General features: G+C 44.8%; 1 protein-coding gene across 11 annotated transcripts in view; it reads left to right on the top strand.

Annotated features, from left to right (window-relative positions):
* The window catches only part of MEF2A (myocyte enhancer factor 2A), a 139,220-nt gene that overhangs the window by 24,443 nt on the left and 91,437 nt on the right, over positions 1 to 23,340 (top strand). Inside the window, exon 1 of one of the 11 annotated variants that reach the window (XM_044279421.1) lies at positions 6,081 to 6,197. The exons of the other annotated variants lie outside the window; for them this stretch is intronic. The gene's annotated coding sequence lies outside the window, so the exon portion shown is untranslated. Of the gene's footprint in view, positions 1 to 6,080; positions 6,198 to 23,340 lie in introns of those variants that run through there. 11 annotated transcript variants of the gene reach the window in all.

The raw sequence follows: 23,340 nt of genomic DNA, 5'->3' as shown, positions 1-23,340 counted from the left end.
GTGCTGTCTGCATCTGTATGTCCATTCCGCAGCCTTGCAAAAAATATAGAAATTTTCTATTTTTGTCCATTTTGTGAACAAGAGTAGGCATTTTCGCAATGGGTCATCCCAAAAAATAGATATCACACTGACTTCATATGTATTTTTGGTGTATCCATGTTTTGTGGACCTCAAAATACATACGGTCGTGTGAATGCACCCTAATGCCTAGTAATTACGCCAGTTAAAAACATGCTGAAAAACTCCTTTGTGGCCTTCAATAGTTAGAATTTCAGAGAAATTGAACTTTATTCCCAAATGCAAACTGGCTGTCACGTGCCCATTGGGGGAATATCAAGTGTGGAAAGTGCTCAGGCTCTTCTTACGGATGCCACCCGCTTGGTGTTGATTGACGTTATGCAGCGTTATGCAGTCATGTGCAGGACAGAGCAACGGGGAGTTCAGTGAAAAGAACCTGAGCACATGCCATGCTTTGGACTGCCTGCTGGGCGTGTAAGGGCTAATCTGCATTTGAGAATCGGGCTTAGGCCTCATGCACACAGCCGTGTCCATATTGCTGTCCACAAACCACAGATTCGCAAAACACGACACCTTCTGTGTGCAATCCATCATGAGAAATGACTATTGTTGTCCACAAAATTGACAAGAATAAAATCTGTTCTATAATTTGTAGGCGAGACATGTGGATGCAGACAGCACAATGTTGACATCCATGTGCTATCCGTTTTGTTTTTGCAGACCTGCAGCTCCAGTCCTCCGTGCTGTCGCCATCTTCCAGTCACCGCACTGTTTACATCCTGTTGTGCATGGGCATGATCACATATTCCACTGCAGCCAATAACTGGGTTCAGCAGTGATGTGGCCACAACAAACAGCACGTTACTTCTGAAGCCAGTTATGAGCTGCAGCGGAGGATGCGAAGATAGAGGCAGTGCCAGGACTGACGGATCACAGGTAAGTATGAATCTTCTGTTTCAGAGGGCATGCTCGGTATTAGGCCCCTTTCACACGAGCGTGACGGATTAGGTCCGGATGCGTTCAGTGAAACTCGCACTATTTTGCAAGTAAGTTCAGTCAGTTTGGTCTGCGATTGCGTTCAGTTGTTCAGTTTTTTTTCCGCGTGGGTGCAATGCGTTTTGATGCGTTTTTTTTCACGCGCGTGATAAAAAAAAATGAAGGTTTACAAACAACATCTCCTAGCAACCATCAGTGAAAAACGCATCGCACCCGCACTTGCTTGCGGATGCAATGCGTTTTTCACGCAGCCCCATTCACTTCTATAGGGCCAGGGCTGCGTGAAAAACGCAGAATATAGAACATGCTGCGATTTTCACGCAACGCAGAACTGATGCGTGAAAAACAACGCTCCTGTACACAGACCCATTGAAATGAATGGGTCAGGATTCAGTGCGGGTGCTATGCCTTCATGTCACACATTGCACCCGCGCGGAAAACTCGCTCGTGTGAAAGGGGCCTTACCAGAAAAACCCTTAGGCCCCTTTCACACGGGTGAGTATTCCGCGCGGATGCGATGCGTAAGTTGAACCCCATTCATTTCTATAGGGCTGTTCACATGAGCGGTGATTTTCACGCATCACTTATGCGTTGCGTGAAAATCGCAGCATGCTCTATTTTGTGAGTTTTTCACGTAACACAGGCCCCATAGAAATGAATGGGGTTGCGTGAAAATCGCAAGCATCCGCAAGCAAGTGCGGATGCGGTGCGATTTTCACACACGGTTGCTAGGAGACGATCGGGATAGAGACCCGATCATCATCATTATTATTTTCCCTTATAACATGGTTATAAGGGAAAATAATAGCATTCTGAAAACAGAATACATAGTAAAATAGCGCTGGAGGGGTTAAAAAAAGAAATAATAATTTAACTCACCTTAGTCCACTTGTTCGCGTAGCCCGGCATCTCCTTCTGTCTTGTTCTGTGAGGAATATAACCATGTTATAAGGGAAAATAATAATGATCAGGTCCCCATCCCGATCATCACCTAGCAACCGTGCGTGAAAATCGCACCGCGTCCGCACTTGCTTGCGGATGCTTGCGATTTTCACGCAACCCCATTCATTTCTATGGGGCTTGCGTTACGGGAAAAACACACAAAGAGGAGCATGCTGCGATCTTCACGCAACACACAAGTGATGCGTGAAAATCACCGCTTATGTGCACAGCCCCATAGAAATGAATGGGTCCGGATTCAGTGCGGGTGCAATGCGTTCACCTCACGCATTGCACCCACGTGGAAATCTCGCCCGTGTGAAAAGGGCCTTAATGTTTCTGAAAACCACATGTAGAAACACAATTTTTAGCCCTTGACAAAGTCCCTTACCATGCTCTTCAATTACTTTATTAGGCATAATTGATCTGACAGAATAATGTATGACTTTTACTGAAAGGGTAAAAAACTTTCCGATGTCCCTTGTGGCTCTAAATCTGTACAGATCCCGCACAGACTGTGTTAATGTAGCCTAAGGTCCTCTTTTACATTCTTAACTTTCATTTCTGCAGCTTCTGTTTCACAGTATGCAGCAAGCTGCAGAATGCATTCACAGTGAGAGCCCACCTGAAGCTCTTTCTCCAGCTTTTCTCTCTACTCTTCTGAACAATCTTATTTATGATCAACTCAAAATTTAAGTAAGGCTAGCCATGTACAATAAATTAATATTGGACAGGCTGGCCAATTAATGTACCTGGGGTGTCCTGACACTGGATGTCAGGGGAGAGGAGAATCGGTCTGCCTGGACGTCAACATAGGACAAACTAGTGCTGCTACTGTACTTGGCTCACAGACAATTGCTTAAACTAATTCATAGTAATAAGCCCTGAGATCAACACCTAGACACATATTACTAGTTTTAAGCCTGGTAATGTTACGGAGACTGTTTACAGATGGCAGTCCAAGATTGCCAAGCTTGAGGAATTCAGACACAAACGGGAAAATGTTTCGCCCATTTGTGGTGCCAGTTTTGTGGAGTAACAAAAGTCACAAATCTTGACATACTGTTTTTGTTTGAGTGGAAAGTGGGTGTGATTAGCGCGAGGGTCCGTGCCTCCCGCAGACAGGTTTATTGTAATTTGTGCTAGAGAAGCCGTGCGTCTTACTGATGTAGGAAATACTGCTCTGAGTAAATCTTCGCCAAAGAATATTAGAAAGTTGCACACTTTCATTGTACAGTGGTTGTACCGCTGGCCGAGATCAGAATAGCGGATGTATTGAGATAATCTTGCCCATGTGGATTATTTCAGTTATTCTGGTTACATCTGGCGCTGCTGTACTCTGGGCCTCCCCTTCCCTGCTCCTTAGATGTTTGTGTCAGGGTTGTGTCAAAGTCTTTTCTAGAAGCCGAGATGGATGCTACACATTATGATTGTATGTGAGGGAACTTCCTGAAAATGTCCTGGAATCCAAAACCAAGAAGTATTCATACATTTCATAATGAGCTGGAAAGCCTGACATGTATTAGGGCAAGTTCACAGGATCCTATTAAAAAAAAAAAAAAAAGGCTTCCGCTAAAAGATAGAACTTGTCCTATTAGGCTATGCCAACTGAAGGCATTTCTTAAGACTGATCAGGATCCTGATCCGTCTTACAATTGCATTGACATGCCGGGTCCCTCTTTCCGGTGTCATGCGGAAAAACGGATCCGGCACTAATACATTCCTATGAAAGAAAAAAATCGGATCCGGCATTCAGGAAAGGGTTCCGTTTTTTGGGACTGAGATAATACCACAGCATGCTGCGGTATTATCTCTGTCCTGCTCAGTCAAAAAGACTAAACTGAAGACCTCCTGATGCATCCTGAACGGATTGCTCTCCATTCAGAATGCATTAGGATAAAACTGATCAGTTCTTTTCCAGTATAAAGCCCTTAGGACGGAAGTCGATACCGGAAAAGAAAACCGCTAGTGTGAAAGTACCCTTATTGTCCGCATAACGGACAAGGATAGTACTGTTCGATTAGGGGCCAGCTGTTCCGTTCCGCAAAAAACGGAATGCACATGGACGTCATCCATAATTTTTTTTGAGGATCTGTTTTTGGCGGACCGCAAAATACATACGGTCGTGTGCAAGAGGCCTTTCTGTGACTTGCCCTCTGTTTCTGCAGTTGTCGGGCGTGATTGGGAACAGCCAGGTATTTCCAGAAGGGTTTACTTCACTGCCTTGTCTTGGGCTCTGCTCCCTTTTGGAGCTGCTGGGGTTGTGTTACCTTGAGGACAACGCCAGCTGCAGCGTGGTTTGATTGAGGAGTGCTTGACCTCTGGTGACATTGAGTGTGTTACTTTCTTACGGCACGTAATTCCTAAATGTCATTGGCCTCTATGTATGGATTTTACGTTCTAGATGTCCTGCTGACTTTCCACCATTTATGAGATGGATTTTCATTGGACGCAATAGATCTTAAAGGGGTTGCCTCATGACCACCTTGTAAGGGCATATGCACATTCATAGAAGGGGTCCCCCACTCAGGAACCGCCCCCCCCCCCCCCCCCCTCTATGATCCAGAGAGCCACTCAATTTGAGCAGCCCCGTTCTGGCAGACTCCAGCCTTTCATGTGTTTTTATAATCATAGGTTTTTCATAAAGCTAGCCATATCCAACTTTGGTCAAAAGCTATTCTTTTCAAACTCTCCCCCAATATACATGCACACTTAACCTGACTTGGCATGCATGTACTCAACAGAGAGTGGGTTAAGCCGCTGCCTAGTTCTGGCGGCAGCTTATCTCCATTGATAACGAAAGGATCGTAAATTCAAATCCACCGATCCTTCTGTCCACAGACATTTGCTTTTGGTTGGATAGTCTGGGCGCCCCCATACACATAGAGTCTGCTGGTTTCGCTGAAATCTAATGATTCAGGGGATGTTCATCTACCATATATGGCCAGCCTAATACTACAGACTGCAGATAAGGGTCCAGTCATATCACTGTATCTGTTTTGCGGTCCGCAATATGTGAATCCGTAAAACGCAGATACTGGCCGTGTGAATCCTGCATTTTGAGGCCCTGTGTTGCAAATGCCTATTCTTTTCTGCAAAACGAACAAAAATAGGACATGCTCTATTATTTTTTTGCAGGGCTGCGGATCACGCATACGGAGGCTAACGGCATATGCCATCTGCATCTTTGGGTCCTTTCACACTTGCGTCGCCGGAACTGCCAAATCCGGACGCAAACTGATGGCATTTGTCAGACGGATCCGGATGCGGATCTGTCTGACAAATGCATTGAAATACCAGATTCATCTCTCCAGTGTCATCCGGAAAAAACGGATCCGGTATTCATTATTTTATTTAATTTTTTGCATTTGTAAAGGTCTGCTCATGCACAGACCGGAAAGCCGGGTCCGTTTTGCCCCCGGAACACTTAATGCCGGATCCGGCACTAATACAGTTCTATGTAAATTGATCAAGTGATCAGTATTTTTAGCCGGAGAGAAAACTGAACCATGCTGCGGTATTTTCTCCGGCCAAAAAACGTAAGAGGGACTGAACTGATGCACCCTGAACGGAATGCTCTCCATTTAGAATGCATTAGGATAAAACTGATCAGTTTTTTTCCGGTATTGAGCTCCTGTGATACCGGAAAACAAAACCACTAGTGTGAAAGTACCCTTATGCCGACCCCTAGAAATGAATGGGTCCGTATCTGATCTGCAAAAAAATGCACCTGTAATTGAAAATCATTCCGTTTATCTGAATGAGGCTTGCAGATTTCCACGTGCTTCCCACCAAACAACCCCATTGAATTGAATGGAATTAGTTTACGATTGCAGAAATTTCTGCGCCAAAATCTGCAGGGTGTGGAAGCCCCCTAACTGCCCGGATCGTCGGGGCCTTCACGTCGTATGTCCTCCCGTAGTGGAGAAATTATCGAACTTTTGTGTTCATATCCACATCAGAAGGAGTGCTTAAGGCCGGCAACTTCCTGTTTCCCAGCCCTGTCTTTGCTGATGCAGGTGAAATGAAAGCCGTAAGTCAGTGCTATCTCAGCTGTTAGCGGCCAGCCATCGATATTCATTGCTTCAGCTGCTATTGCTCCTCAAATGGGAATCAGAGAGAAAAGGGGACGGCAGTGCCCGGTGAGAAGGTCTGCCCTCCCCTCCTCCCTGGGTGACACGCTTCCAGCACTTGGACCTTCTTGCAGGTCAGCGGCTGCACACAGATCATCTCTGCCCGTGTCTGTATGTATATACATTTGTGACATTTGCTTTTGTGACTTGCTGATGAAACATAAGGGTTAATGCTTTGAGGCCGTATCACATTTTGTGTTCACCTATATGTAATCCGCTATTTCCCATTAGAGCAGGTGCCAATGCAGACGGCACATTACTTCTGATCTTATATTGGCCTCGCAGCGCTGGTGTCATCTGTCTGTCCCAGCATGGTGGCGGTGGCAGGGCCTCTCTTGTTTCTGTTACCCAGGTAATGTTTTCTGCATGTTGTACATTAGTCATGGCCATCAGATGTTCCATAGATCGCTGTCCACTTACAAGGGACACTTTTTCTGTGCTGTGGGTACTGTGTATTGGCAAGGCATACGTAACATTGTGTAAACGTTATTATGCGATTAGGAAAAAAAAGTTAGCTGTTTTTCAGTAACTGCGCCTCTCTTGTCCGAAGGCTTTGCCTGGTATTACAGCTAAGCTATATTCACTTAAATGGGGCTGTGTTTCAGTACCAGACACCACCTAATTGCATTGGGGGTCATCTACAAACGTCGCAACTCCGTTTTTTTTGGGCACAAAAAAGTCACACGGGTGTATTTGCAACTGTTTAAATGCCTGTGCGGCCGTTTTTGCGCCACGTTCGACACTTGAGAGTTTAAAACAGACATAAGTGTTGGCGAAAAACTTCTCCAGTCAGAGACTATAGTAGTTTTTACGCCTGGCACATGGACGGCCGGGGGCGCTTTTAATTTATAACAAAGCGCGCGCCTTGTCTATTAGTAAGGTGCATCCGATGCCGGCGCAAAAAGGAAACAAAGACCAGTGTAAAAAGCCAGTCTTTGTAAATGACCCTCATTGTGTTTCTTTGGAACAACAAAAAATAATGTACAGTTTTTTTATTTTCGTTGTGCCCTCAGTATATATTAATGCTCCCCCCATTGCTTTCATTATATATTAATGCCCCCTTCAGTGCCCTCAGTGTATATTATTGCTCCCCCCATTGCCTTCAGTATATATTAATGCCCCCTGCAGTGCCCTCAGTATATATTAGTGCCCCCGCAGTGCCTTCAGTATATATTAGTGCCCCCGCAGTGCCTTCAGTATATATTAATGCCCCCGCAGTGCCTTCAGTATATATTAATGCCCCCTTCAGTGCCCTGAGTATATATTAATGCTCCCCCCATTGCCTTAATTATATATTAATGCCCCCTGCAGTGCCCTCAGTATATATTAATGCCCCCTGCAGTGCCCTCAGTATATATTAATGCCCCCTGCAGTGCCCTCGGTATATATTAATGCCCCCTGCAGTGCCCTCGGTATATATTAATGCCCCCTGCAGTGCCCTCGGTATATATTAATGGGATTCTGTCACCAGGATTATCCCTATAGAGCCAAATACATGTTATTCCAGTGTGTAAAGAACTGCACATACACCAGCTTTAAACAATTAACTGGCGCATGTGCAGTTTTTTTTTTTCCATGAGGCTGATGTCGGCACATGAATGGAAGACAGCACAAGCGCTCAGGTGACAAACGCGCTTTCTTGAGATTACAGCGCAGCATCAGAATGACGTAGAACAGGGGTGCACAACCTGCGGCCCTCAGAGCCGTGGTTTGCGGTCCCCATCCTGCTGGGCAGAAACACAGCTGATCGTGCGATAACTTGATGTGCCCGTGGTGAGTAATGTATTCTTTTTACATAGTGTACCCGTTTTAATGGCCATTAGACATGTCCTAGTTTTTGGAAAAATACCTTCATAGACTATAATGGTTCTGAAAAAGACCATGTGACGGCCATTTGATAGACCGCTGTCACACGGCCGTTTTGATTCTTTTCTATAAATTTTGTTTTCCTTGTTTTTTTTCTTCAACCATAGCCTTACTATTTTGATTAGTTCTAACTTTGTCATGTTGGTCCATGATCTGGGATGAATATTTTGAATGGAAAAAAGAAGGGGCATAGGTGGCAGTACGGATGGCGGCCGTGTGTGATGCAGACTCTGGCTGCTCACTACATTTGGCTGCCTTTTTTTAAGGGAATTTCCTAAGTCAAAGATTTGGATCTGGCAGCGCGGACAGCTCTCCGCTTTATAAATATTGGAGCTGTACTTTTGTATGTGGTTATTACAACAATTGTGAATGACGCTTTTCAACCTTTTTAATATCGCAGTCCGCTTTCCATCGCTGGCCTTACTTTCATGTGAATGGTAATGCCCCATGGAAGCTTTAGCTAATCTAGCCATCCCATTAGGCTGCATTCACATAGGTTGTTTTAACTGGGAAATTACTTATTTTTTACATTTCGTGGGCATGCTGCAAAGTTGTCCTGTTGAATGATGAACAGTTCTTTTACTGCCATACTCAAGTCTTTGGGGGGGATGGAGTACAACTTTATTCTAAGTGGAGCTTTTGCTTCAGATTCACGGGCAGCTCATGTGGATTATAAGCTCCATTATCGGGGGGGCCCCTTTTTCAGTAGCTCCCACCTTCTTTCTTTCTAATGGTCCCTCAATAGTTGTGAGCCATATGATTAGTGCTCATGCCCTTAATGCCCGTAAAATGTTATGCAGACCCATTCCCTTCACTGGGACCGCAAAAGATGTAGACAGCACACCGTGTGCTTTCCATGCCGTGGCATCCGCCAAAATATATTACACATTAGGGACAAGGATAGGACTGTTCTATCTATAGTGGCCCGGACGTTCTGTTCCGGAAAATGCGAAAGGCACATGGTAGGAACACAAAACGGGTCGTGTGTGCATGAGCCCTTATTTACTCCGTTTCTTACATGCAGTAGGAAGCTGTGTGTGGGCCCCTTAACTCACGGGCCCCTGTGTAGCTGCCCATGCCCTCTATTGTTTCATCTACTGCCATCGCCTGTTTGAAGAGTCTTCAGCGGTAGATCTTTCTACCACCTTCTAGTTACAGGCCTTCTGTACATCAGACCAACTTTGACCGTAAAGCGAAATCTGTGGAGTTAACGTTCATAGAAAATAAATAATAGAGGGGTTGTGCAGTCTCCAGCGCTTTACCAGATGCAGTTAAAATGAATGTACAATTCTTGCTGTTATTCCATTTTTAATCTCCACCCTGCCCCAATATCGCCTATCCTGGTGCTGATCCTCACCGTGTTGGTTGGTTACACCCGCTACAGAGAAACGTCTCTTTACTGTCCCCAAATGCGGAAACAGTTTTATATGATGGTTCTGCTTCTTTTTCCCACTTTTCAATTCCTTAAATTGTCTAGAGAGGCAGGAAGAATTAGAAGCAGGCAGAACTCAAGAAGATGGGAGACGGTGGCATAGATTCATTATGGAATTCTTTCTTCATGTTCAATCACAGAATGGCCGTATTGATAAAAAAAAAAAAAAAAAAAAAAGTCCTCCTCCGTACCAATATCTGTGGCCGACACTGAAGACGGCAGGTGTGCCCCTGGCCTAGTGATGTTGTGATCCCTGAGGTATGCGTCGGTGCTCTATAGCCTATATACCGTGTTTTATTGCAGTAGTGAAGTCCCAAGCAGCTGGGTAACATATCTTTCTACCTCATTGTCTGGCTTATAAACGTCTATGCGGTAGACATTTGTTCAGATGTCACACCATTGCATAGTGCAGTTGTCGCCCAACTTGCCACCTTCTAATTGACTAGGCCCAGTGGCCCAGCTGTCTCCTCCGTGTTCTCTTCCTCTGGTGACACGAGCAGATACAACTGTTCTTTTCCATCGTGTCACATCTTGGACGAGGAGCTGCAGCAAGTGTCGTAAAACAAAGGGTGACCAATGTTCTCCCCTTTTACGATCTGTCACCCTGTGACACGCAGAAACTTCAGACTCGCCCGAGAGTAATGAGACTGTGTAGTAGGGCATTGTCATTCGGAGAATGAAGCCAACAGCGAATGACCTTACTGATGACATTTGTGGAAGACTTTAGGGTATGTTCACACATAGCAGTTGAGGTGTAGTTTAAACTGCATCAGAACAACCTTTCTATAAGACCTCTTTCACACGAGTGTTATGGATTCTCCCAGGGTCTGTTCAGGAAAAAACGGATGGTTTTGCACGCAAATTCAGTCAGTGTTTCAGTTTTTTTCACGCAGATGCAATCTGTTTTTGATGCGTTTTTCACGCCTGTGAAAAAAACCCTGAAGAATAATAATCTACATCTCCTAGTAACCATCAGTGAAAAACACATTGGGGGAGATATATCAAGACTGGCGGACCCATTCCCTGTGCTGGCATGAGATGCGCCTGATTTCTTAAGAAGCAGAAGCCTCTTGACCAATCAGACGCATCTCTGCCAGAAACTGAAGTCTACACCAGTGAAAGTTATAGTGAATGCGGGGGTGAAGCCACGCTCCCTTTTTCTCTGCACTTCAGAAAAGCGCAGAGACGCTCAAAGTCGCACATTATGGTGCACAGATGCCGTGCGCCATAATGTGCTACTTTTTTACGCCATAGTTGTGGCGTAAAGTGATTGATTAATGTCCCCCATTGTATCCAGATGTCTTTTGTTTTTCACAGGAGCCCCACTCACTTCTATGGAACCAGAGGTGCGTGAAAAACGCAGAGTATAGAACGTGCTGTGATTTTTTTTTTTTTTTTTTTTTTTTTTTTTTTTTTTCCTTAATGCAAAGATGATGTGTGAAAAAAACTGATTCGGTAGGGATGCTATGTGTTTGCTCCATGTATCGCACCCTGGCGGAATATTCTCTTGTGTGAAAGACGCCTAATACGTTTGACCTGTAAAATCCATAACTGCACCGAAAACCGCATTAAAACCTCATTGCAGTTTTGTCTTGCATATCGGAACACATTGCTCCAGGCAACCATGCGCTTAATGACTAGACCAGAGGAGTTGTGTGCAGATCACACGGCCATCATTTTTACCTGCAAAAAAGCACAGCAATTGGTCTTCCCCTGTGATAACTGTGAAATCTTGGCAAAATGTTTGCCAAGATTTGGGGAAAACGAATTCTACCACAATTTGTTGGTAATTGCTCCAAATGCTCCTTTAAAGTACGGTTTTACAAGCCTGTTGTCAATCTTGCTGTGCACCAGTCAGTGCCATCCCTTGGATACACGGGATTGGTGGCATTGGTAACTTTTTACCAGGTTCCTTAGCATTGTCAGAAGTACCAGTCGTTGGCATTGACTCTCTCCCTCTGTAAGACCGTACATGCATACTGATCTTGTTTGGTGCTTCTGGATAACCATAGCACTTGGTTTGGATTAGTCCAGAAATATGCAAGTTACTGCCAGCGATCGTTCAGTACAGTAGTGGTATTATCAAAAACAATAGTTACTTTGATGTTCTTCACAATTTTTGATCATTAATGGGTCATAGAGCTGTGCACGTCTTCAAAAGAAGGCAGATCTAATTGAAAAGATAGCAGGAATTCAGTCTTCTGTCGTGTTCATGTTCAAGGCTGAGCTCTTCCTGCATTTGGTTCATTTAGCCCGAAATAAACTGCGTAGGAGACCAGCCATGGTACTGTGCTTCTCAAAGCACCTCTTCAGCAAAACATTTAGATAGATAGAGATATAGATATATATATCTCTATCTATCTATCACAGTCTTGATAAAGTGGCATGCCCCCCCCCCCCCCTTCCTGCCGATTAGCTGGTTGAAGAGAAGGCCACACTCTGTACAAGCGCAGCCTTCCCTTCATTGTTTACCTGCTCGCCATCGACATCACAGCGATGAGCCGTCCCATTCACTCCTATGGGACAGCTCCTTTCTATACATACATATACACTATGATGGCGGTGGTGAGCTGGTAAACAATGAAGAGAAAGTTGCTCTCGCACAGAGTGCGGCCTTATCTTCAACCAGCTGATCAGCGGGGGAGCCTGGTGTCGGATCCCCGCCAATCTGATATTGATAACATATCGTTAGGATAGGTCATCAATAGTAAGATCCCAGAAAAAACCCTTTTAAGGTCCTTTTACACAGACCGATGATCTGGCAGTTGTATGAACTCTTCTTGATAACTGGCCTATGTAGAAGGTGCCGCTTAACTCCCAATAAACAAGCAAATGCTCATTTATGGGGTGATCCTGTGATTCTGCCAGAGCGATAAATCATCGTTTCTGTTCAGCGGATCATGCTGTCTAAGCAGCGGTCTTCTGCTCTGGGAGAATGGTTTTCTATGGGGGAAGCAATCGCTGTATGGATCGGTTGATGCAGCAGAGGTGATTACTGTATGTAAATGCGGCCTCATCTCTGCAGATGATTAGGCAATTATTGGGAACGATTAGTTTGTTCCCGATAATTGCCTGATATCCTTGTAAAAGGACCTTTCCTTTGTTGCAGAATTGTTCTTAAAGCTTCCATGTTTATTTTGGTGTCCACGGTAGCATCTTAGGCATTGCCCCCTTTCTGGGGAAACCACATTCTTCCTGTAAAGCCGTGACAGTTCTGGGACATTTTCATTAGTAATGCCGCCCTAATGTTTCTCGCAAGGGTGTGACTACAGAGTGAGAGCTCAATATTTAAAGGGGCTGTGCATCTTTGAGACAAGTTTCGGCAGCACACTCCCCTTGGTTTGCCGCACTCCGTTTCTCTTCCAGAGTGGACAATGTTTATTTGTGTCGCTGCAACCAATGACTGACCGAAGCGGTGAAGTGTTTTCCACACCAGGTCTGATGGGGGGGCGGGTTGCCGAATGTTGTAGAAAGCTGGAGAACCTCTTTAAGGTCCTCCATGGCTTGTCTGTTGTTTTTTTCTCCCTTTATGCTGAACTGTTGAGCTGGAGCAGAGCCCGTAGTGACCACAGACCTTCACCTAATGGTTAGGAGATTGGACAGTGCTGAAGAAGTCCTCGTTCAGTTATGGCCTTTTATCTGAGTAGAATTAATGTGAGGTATGTAAGTCCAGCACTCTCTCTCTCTTGGCTTGTTCTGCAATTATGGCAGAAGTGTTAGTCAAACAGATACACATCTGCTACAGATACTCAAAGTGTGTGCCAGGCAAGTGGAGACAGGTTGGCAACACTGGTATCCTGCAAGTGAGCTGGTACAAGAAACCCCTTCAGCTGACAATCTGAACGTATAATTAAATAGTTATGTAAGCTGCGCTGCCCATTTATTTGCATACTCTGGCACAGCAGTCTGTACTTATACCATTTCGTGACCTGTCGTACCCCAGCTGCCGGCACCTCTGAGCAGCGGCAGTCTAGTTTCTAACAAACAGGTTTTTTGTTTTTGTTTATTATAGCTCTTAAAGGACTACATTTTATTGTTCCAATGCATCTAAAATAACAATTGAAGCAACTTTTTTAAACTTTGCCTACTATGTTGTGTTTTACATCTCCCGTGCAGACCTATATGTCTCCATGATAAAAGGTTGCAAACAGTCTGCGTATCGTGATCCTGCAGTCATTTGGCCATGCCTCTATCCCATGGTCTGCGTATCGTGATACTGCAGTCATTTGGCCATGCCTCTATCCCATGGTCTGCGTATCGTGATCCTGCAGTCATTTGTCCTTCCCTCTATCCCATGGTCTGCGTACCGCGGTCCTGCAGTCATTTGGCCATGCCTCTATCCCATGGTCTGCGTACCGCGGTCCTGCAGTCATTTGGCCATGCCTCTATCCCATGGTCTGCGTACCGCGGTCCTGCAGTCATTTGGCCATGCCTCTATCCCATGGTCTGCGTATCGTGATCCTGCAGTCATTTGGCCATGCCTCTATCCCATGGTCTGCGTATCGTGATCCTGCAGTCATTTGGCCATGCCTCTATCCCATGGTCTGCGTACCGCGATCCTGCTCTCATTTGGCCATCCGTCTTTCCTATGGTCTGCTTACCGCAATCCTGCAGTCATTTGTCCTTCCCTCTATCCCATGGTCTGTATACCGCGATCCTGCAGTCATTTGTCCTTCCCTCTATCCCATGGTCTGCGTACCGCGGTCCTGCAGTCATTTGGCCATGCCTCTATTCCATGGTCTGCGTACCGTGATCCTGCAGTCATTTGGCCATGCCTCTATCCCATGGTCTGCGTATCGTGATCCTGCAGTCATTTGGCCATGCCTCTATCCCATGGTCTGCGTACCGCGATCCTGCTCTCATTTGGCCATCCGTCTTTCCTATGGTCTGCTTACCGCAATCCTGCAGTCATTTGTCCTTCCCTCTATCCCATGGTCTGTATACCGCGATCCTGCAGTCATTTGTCCTTCCCTCTATCCCATGGTCTGTATACCGCGATCCTGCAGTCATTTGTCCTTCCCTCTATCCCATGGTCTGCGTACCGCGATCCTGCAATCATTTGGTCATTCCTTTTTTTCTTACTAACTTAAATTTTAGCAAAAATTAGTGGGCGTACGAATGGCAATATGACTGCAGGATGAGATCTCAGAGTATGTTTGTAGTCTGTTACAAAGGAAATGTATTGGTCTACATAGCGGCTGTTGATACTTCAGGGTAGGAGTTAGTTGTTGTGTGTTTTTTAAATTAAAGGGGTTGTCTGGTATAATTTAAAGGGAACATGTCATGTTGAAAACAGATTCTGAGCTGAAGGCAGCATGTTGTAGGTCCGTGCCAAGAAAGTCGCAGCATGCACCATACTGCTCCGATTTTCCTACAGGACACATTCAATCAAGTGAATTGGCCTGAGGATAAAAAGACTACACATGGACGCCAGCTGTCTGCAGCTCGTTTAAAGGGCCTTTGTCATCAGATTTGTACCTATGACAATGGCTGACCTGTTACATGTGCACTGGGCAACTGAAGACATCTGTGTTTGTCCCATGTTCATATGTGTCCACATTGCTGAGAGAAATGTTTTAATATATGCAAAAGAGCCTCTAGGAGCAACGGGGGCATTACCATTACACCTAGAGGCTCAGCTCTCTCTGCAACTGCCGCACCCTCTGCACTTTGACTTTAGAAGTCAGGGCCAGGTGTGATTATGTTTTCACTGCCTGTCCTTTCAGTCAAAGTGGAGAGAGCAGAGCCTCTAGGTGTAACAGCAACGCCCCCGTTGCTCCTAGAGGATCATTTCCATATACTAAAACTTCATTTTTTCTCAGTAATGCGGGCACATATGAACATGGGACCAACACAGATGCCTTCAGCTTCCAAGCGCACATGTAACAAATCAGCTGATGCATGTCCTTTAAAAACGTGTCCGTGTCCACCATCCAGAACATAGACAAGCATCTGTCTGAATTCAGCCCAACCTGTTTTGCGAAGAGCGGTTCTGTAGGATGCTGTGTCTAGACAGTATTTTTGCACAGTGTCGCGGTATAGCGCGGAGCACGCCACGTACCTGTCAGTTTAGATGTGGTACAAGGTAAGCTATCTGCGGCATGCACTGTAGACAGTCAGATTCTCGAACGTCTTCAGCCAGCAAGTCCCGAATAGCCTGCTTGTGTTTGATGTCTGACAGCCTTAAGTGAAATGTGTCATTTTAATGTCTGATATTTTCCCAGTCTAAATTTAATAAGCTAACAAACCATTCTGTGGCTTTGAAGCGAGCAGCGTGTTGGCAAGACTTTTTTTATTTTTTGTAAACCGTGCACTTTACAGCAAATGCAGTGGAAGTGTGACTGGATCTGTTTTGAAATCTGACACGGAGATTGCTCATACAGAGATGCCTTTGAAACCCTCGGTTATTTTCTGCTTGCGGGATGGGAGAGGCCGGGGATGCAGTCTTGACCATACAAAGTGCACACAAGTTGTCCTTGGCCGGATCGGGGAGAGTGTGTGTGACTCTTTCATGGTGTCATCAAGTCCAATCTCCTCAAGCAGTTTTCCAGAGATTAAAGACTTCAGTGTTTAGCTCCAGGCTCCTCTGCTTAGAAAGTGCTTTCTGCATCAAAAGCAAAGCCCTTTTTACCGATTTCTTGTTTGTCACATGCAAGACATGACGGTGGAGAGCCTACGCGGAACACCCCGTGTCACACGTATGATTCTCTGTGTAAGGAAACGACCGTATGTAATTTACAGTCCGCAAAACACAGTTCCAAAAAGTTATTTTTGTCGATCCATTGTAACAACGCTTGCCTTTGTCTGCAAATCGGACAAGAAAAGGACATGCTCTCTAATATTTTATTTTTATTTTTTTGCGGAATGGACATACAGATACAGAATGCACACTGAGTCATTTCCATTTTTTGCAACCCCCATTGAAATGAATGGTTCCACATAAGGGCCGCAAAAAAATGGAACGGACATGGACAAAAAAATACATATGAGCCCTAAATCGATTTCTTCTCTCTAGGACAGTCATTAGTAAAAGTAACAGCCGTCCCCTCTCTGTGCTCTGCCCTCCAGGCAGGGTAAAGAACCCAAAAATCTGTGACTCCTGTGCCTGAAGTTTTACAGTAAAATTCCTAAATTATTTTGCTGGAGTTATTTGAGACTGGTCTGTCTGCAGCAGCCGCAGGGACAGAAGGATTGAGGTTAGGGGTTTATTGAGACGTAGAGGTTGTAGTGAAGCCATCAACCGTGCAGCCTATCCCTTATGCAGTTTTACTAGTTAGTGGTTATATTGCATTTGTTTGTTTTTTATGCCCCAAATTCAGTATAAAATATTGTGTAGTAAAAATCACTCTCAATCGCAGTTAGGGCTGTCACATGAGACTGAGTGCCCAAATTGCAAGCCAAAACCCACTTCTTTACTGCAAAGTGCCAACACAGCAATTTAAAGGGAACCTGTCATCAACTTTATGCTGTCCATACTAACTGCAGGATAAAGTAGAGACAGGCGAGTTGATTCCAGCGGTCTGTCATTTATAAGGTAAAAGTAAGTGGTTGCCAAGAACCAACATCACAATCATTGCAGACTGGGCCTGGAAAAGAGTCACGGCCACCTGAGAAGAGTCCTGGTTATTAATGAATTCCTGCTCTCCTGCTGATGGCTGACAGTCTTCTACCTAGTTTTCTCCCTTTGTCTCTAGGAGAGAACTGCCAATCATCAGCAGATGGATGAGAGAGCAGGAGATTAGGGATAACCAGGACTCTTCTCAGGTAGATTTGACTCTTAAGGCCCAGTCTACAATGATTATGATGCTGGTTCTCAGCAACCACTTACTTTTAGCTCATGAGTGACACACCGCTGAGATCAGCATTTCTGTCACTATTTTATACTGCCCTCAATGAGATCAGGATAAAGTTGATGACCGGTTCCCTTTAAACTGAATACTACAGGTCCAATATAGTGTATTTTATCATGTATCTATAATAGCCTGCCTACATTCAGTGCGCTACCCGTGCTGCTCATAGTGCGCCCTGCTGTGACGAATGGCAGAAAAAGTCTAAGGGATATTGGTAGGCCATGTGATGTCACGTTCATCGGTCACATGGCCTAGGCGTAGCTCATCCCCCATTGAAGTCAAATGGACGCCGCTGTCATTGGTGAGCTGAGAGAAGGCTGTGGTTCACAAATTGTGGATCCGCGTAACACGAATGCTGGCTGTGTAATGTCGTAATGTCCTGCCCTCTATAAGAAGTGCCTATTCTTGTCTGCAAAATGGACAAGAATAAGGCACGTTCTATTTTATTTTATTTTTTTGGGGGCTGCAGAATGAACGTGTAGATGCCAATCAGATGCGGACCAAAACCCATGTTGTGTGCAGGAGCCCCAAAGCTGGAGGTTAACGGCTATGGGCGACTGCTCTGCATGTACAGGCTCCTCTCGCTGGCAGATAGTCCAGCATGTACCAGCAATGCAGATGTATCTCCAGTACCGTGTCAAGTATCAGGGCTTATACAGGAGAATTAGTTTAGTTTGAGACATATTTAAAAAATAGCACTTGAAAATCTCGTCCCTTCTAAGTGCCTTGACTCCTTTTGCAATGGTAGTATCAGTTGTGCTTGTACCCTCTTGGCCGGCTGGAAACGCCCAGTAAAGAATGACTGAAAAGAAGCCTGGGAAGTGTTTACCATCGGAGCTGCATTGTAATCTGAAGACCATGGAGACCGGCATATTCCCATTGATCCATTTGTACAGCGATGCTTACACTTGATAGATTGGTAAAAGTCATACAAGAGCAGAAACCACTCGCTGCCTCCCAGCATTATTTCAGGATGGTGCTAAGTGCCTCCCATTAGCATCTTTCTGCTGAGCCAGTAGCCTTCACATGCAAGACCGACGCCTTGTGGCAAAACAGGACAGCATCTCAAGACCCCATGAAGAGGACCAGTCACGTCTCCTGACATGTCTTCAGTAACTGCTTGCATTCCACTTGCAATAATTCTTAAGCATCTATAATGTGCCATTCCTTTAATATTCCTGCTAGAAGTTACGAATGAATTGCCAGCTGCAATAAAGGTCCACCTGGGTGTAGAAGACTCTGTCCACTGTGTAGTTTCTGGTGCTGAGCTCCCTTTGACTTGACCTGCAGTACCCCGGCATGACCACCGCACAGTGGACGGAACATTGTGCTTCCAAATCCGGCCATTGTATAGATTTTGGTGCTGGCAGCTGTCAGAAGATGGTGTGGGGAGTTGGAACCCATCAAATCTGATATTGATGACCTATACTGAGGATAGGCCATCAATATGGAAGTACTGGAAACCCCCCTTTAAATTGCTTATAATATGAGCTGAAACTGGCTGCTTTTTCTGTTTTTGAAGGAAAGCCAATATACAGTTTCTGTTCAGGACCCTTCTGTATGAGCTAGAGCAGAGAGCGGCTGTGAAACGGCATCTCTCATTCTGAAGGACTTAATAGGGTTGTGCCATCAAGACAACTTCTGCCCTATCCACAGGATAGGGGATAAGTGTCTGATTGGTGGGGGAGCGACTGCCAGGGTCCCTGCCGATCACAAGAATGGGGCCTATGCTCTTTGTTTGACTGGCAGATGTGCATGAGTGTCCTGTAACTCCATTCAACCCTATTGACCTACAGGAGATATCCAAGTACAAATAGAGCTGCAGCATGCACGTGTGAAAGCTGCTCTGAAAATGGGCCCCTGTTTTCTTGATCAAAAGGGGCCCCAGCTGTTGGACCCCTACCAATCAGTTACTTAACCCTGTCCTGTGGATAGAGGATAAATTGTCTTCATGGGATAAACTCTTTAACATATCTATGTATTACACAGACAGCCCATTGATTGCTGGGGGGACTGTGTGTAATGTTTTATTTCCCCTGTGGGGGCACTGCAGAGAAACTGACCACGTGCTAACAGGTCCTACAGACTGGCGCTGATTGCGGGGATTCTCAGCAGTTGTACACTCTCTGATCGGCTCATTGTAGAAGTATTGTTCAAAGCAGATGTCTCTTTATGAACAATTGCTGTCACGCCGTGAGGACATTTGATGGAAAGCCATTCATAAGTGAAGCCTTTAGTTTAAACCAATACAAATCTAAGCCTTTCTGTGTTCTGTACAAGAAGTGCTTTTCCTCAGTTTATCTAATTATCCCGCTGGTGCTTATTAAAGATTTTAGATTTGTAAAATGCATATTTCGTTTTACTGATGAAAAATGGTAAATGAATTGAACCGCAGGCCCTGTCCAAAAGCTAACGCACAGCCACATAGCAGAGGTGCTGAGGCTGACTTATTCTGGATACCGGTACCCAATAGCGCACCTGTTTCTAGGAGTTTTCACTTCGTTTTTTTTTGCTGCCGTTTTTCTTCACTTTCACATTTTAAATATTTTTTTTTTTTTTTTTTTTTTTGGTTTATTAGTTGGTGTGTCTTTCTGGCTTCTTTCCAAAAGCTCTGCGTACTGGAACTTTTGGTGTTTTTCCATAGTGGTGGATTTTTACAGGTTAAGGGCTTATTCACACAGCCGTATGATCGCGGCCCACAAAACGCGGGCTCCAGCCCTGTGAACTCTGTACAGCGATGTGGATCCATTGACTTGAATGGGTCCGCTTCTGCAAGATACGGCAAAATATAGGACATGTTCTATCTTTTTCGGAGAGATGGATCGGAACCCTATCTTTTGCCGTGCTGGGTCCACAGCACGGCGTTCACGCGGTTGGTGCCTGTGTATGTGATCCGTTTTTTTTTTGGCGGATTGGAAACAGTAACTTATTAATCACTAAACGCATAAGGACTATAGGCTGGGCATAGCATAGCACAGTATTGATCCGCAAAATACGGATGACATACGGATGTGTTCCGTGTGCGTTCCGTATTTTCTGCGGACCCATTGACTTGAATGGGGCCTCGGACCGTGATTTGCAGACAATAGGACATGCACTACTTTTTCCGGAACGGAAATACGGAAACAGAATGCACACTGAGTACCTTCCGTTGTTTTTGCGGACCCATTGAAGTGAATGGTTCCGCATACAGTCCACAAAAAAAGGGAAACTGAAAGAAAATACGTTCATGTGCATGAGCCCTTACAGTTGCCTTGCAGTCTGGGGTTAGCTTACCACTTTGTATGTGTATCAGTCTGTCTGTCATCCATCTATCTGTCATCCATCCATCTATCTGTCATCCATCTATCTATCTATCTCTATCTATCTATAATTTATATTATAAATAATATAAGGGGATATTCACAAATAGCAGTTGAGGTTTGATTAAAACTGCTTCAAAACTGAATTGGAACAGATTTTTTTTTTTTTTGCTATGGTTTTTGATGCAGTTGTGGTTTTTACAGATAAAACACTTTTATATTTAACATGTTTCCCCTCTGAAAACTTCAACTTCACTGAAAGTCATGGCAAAAAACATGTGCATTCTTTCCAGTTCTGTTTTGATGCCGTTTACCCACCCTGATCTACTATGTGTGACTATACCCTGCCTATAAGATGTTCCACATAGTTTGTTCTGTATAAAATATAAGGGTATATTCACATGTGTAGGTTTTATCCCGTTGTCTGGGGCAGTTTCTGGAAGGAGTGGATCATAAAAGGAGATAAAAAATGAGTGTTCGGCTACACGCCGATCTTGGTTGCGCTCAATGATCGCAGTGGTGGTGCTAGCATAGAATTGAATGGGGTCGCAGCATAACTTGTACATTTGCTTCGACCCCAGAACTGCAAAAAATCCAGCAGTATTGGATATTTTTGCAATTCTGCGGCCGCAGCACATGCGCGAGTCACGCTGCGACTCGATTTATTTGTAAGCCAGCACCAACACACTGCGATCCTTGGGAGCTATGGCAGATCGTCGATACAACTTCTCCTAATTTAGGAATCCACTCCTGGTTTTTGACATCAACAAACCTGATGAGAACCTGAACGTGTGAACATACCCCACTAGAAGTCCTGTGTTTTTTACAGGTTATGAGTGCAGACTAACCGTAGTGGGATATAGTAGTGCAAAGTTTGATGAAACCAGCAGGCGAGCATGGACTCCACATTACTTCACTGGTGGCTATAACCAGGGACAGTCCTCCTCGTGAGGTCATGGGCGAATTAGTTATGTCTATACTTGTGCATGTTCCACTCCTTTTTCTCTTTCTGTGACTTCAAAGGGATCTTTTCTCTCAAGTATGGGAATCCAGACAGAGTAAAATGTATTGGGGCGCATTTATCAAGCTCGCCTGTCTGTCTTTTTCTGCGCATTTATTAGTCACACAGCTGGTAATGAACTAGACGAGGGGAATTGCTATTAGGCCTCTTTCACACGAGCGTGACGGATTGGCTCCGGATGCGTTCAGTGAAAATCGCACCATTTTGCAAGTTTACAAACTACATCTCTTAGCAACCATCAGTGAAAAACGCATTGCATCCGCATTTGCTTGCAGATGCATTGCGTTTTTTCCCTGAAGCCCTATTCATTTCTATGGGGCCAGGGCTGCTTGAAAAACGCAGAATATAGAACATGCTGCGTTTTTAACGCAATGCAAAACTGATGCGTTAAAAAAAAAAAAAAGCTCATGTACACAGACCCATTGAAGTGAATGGGTCAGGATTCAATGTAGGTGCTATGTGTTTACGTCATGTGAAAGGGGCCTTAGTCTGACCTCTGGTGGTTGTTTTTCATTATGACAGGTTCATATTTGCTTAGATTGGTCTAATTTATTTGTGCATGAAAAATGCAGGGCTGTGGAGTCAGTAGATAAATGGTCCGACTCCTCAGTTTTTGGTACTTCTAACTCCCCGACTCCTCTGTATTTAATATGCAAATGTATTTTATACATTCCTTCAAGGAAAGAAAGGCAACATGCATGTCATTACCACAGAACTACTGGCTAGGAAGCTGCTGCCTTCTCCTTTTGTGTGCTGATCTTCTGCTGAAGATAGGCCAGTGGGAGGATCCAGGAAGGGGCATTTATTGTAAAACATGATTTCCCTAGTAGAATCCCATAGTCATGTTTAAAGTTTAAGCTAATAATCTGAGTTTACAAGTTTTTATAGACTTAGCTGAATGACAGCAGTTTTTCAAATGGTTTACATCTTGAACTATTGATTATCTATTCCCTTCACTTATACAAGTGTCTCTAGTCCTGCAAAAAACATATTTACTTAATCAGTTATCAGTGAGAGGCTAGGTTAACCATGGGCGTTGCGTTCCCTGTAATAGCGGAACACAACACAATGGAAAGTATAAGTATTGCCGCTCCTCATCTGTGCGTTGCGTGCCATATAGTGACGCATATGAAAAGCATGCTTCTTCATGGTCACTTAACGTGTTTGTTTTGCGGTAACGTGACGCACTGCATGCATTGGCCTTTATTCTTGTAGTAGAGAAGTACCGTACTTTTCGCAAAAGTGGGGGAAAAATAGCAGTGAGTCTTATGGTACCGTCCGGGGAATAGGCTGAGCGGGAGGAGGGGCTGGGGGGAGGCATCTGTTTCTGTAATGTAGTATTCACTCGCTCACTGTAGTATACTGTAATCATATCTAACTTGTGGGTATTGTTAAAGTATTCCAATCATCTTAAATCTAGCGATGTACTACTAACTACTAACTTCTTGGCAGTCAGGAGGCCGGGTGGGCGCTCGTAGCGTAGCTCACTACGTCAAGCGCCTGCTCCACCCACTTTATGAATGAAGCAGGCACCGTGCCCCGCTGCCATTACAGAAACAGATGCCGGCCCCCATTCACTACACAGGGACACTGTTATGGGGGGGATCTGTAGATGACACATAAGATAAGATGCTATATGTCATCCACAGATGCCACCCACAGATGCCCCCATAACGGTGTCATCCACTAAAAGCACACCTTTTGGTTAAATCTTTTCCTCCTCAAAAACCTTGGTGCGTCTTATGGGCAGGTGCGTCTTATAGGGCGAAAATACAGTAATTAA

This window comes from Bufo gargarizans, chromosome 2, assembly GCF_014858855.1.
Source record: "Bufo gargarizans isolate SCDJY-AF-19 chromosome 2, ASM1485885v1, whole genome shotgun sequence".
In the NCBI taxonomy this organism is placed as follows: domain Eukaryota; kingdom Metazoa; phylum Chordata; class Amphibia; order Anura; family Bufonidae; genus Bufo; species Bufo gargarizans.
Note: the sequence above shows the minus strand (reverse complement) of the source record. Positions and strands in the feature narration are given on the sequence as shown.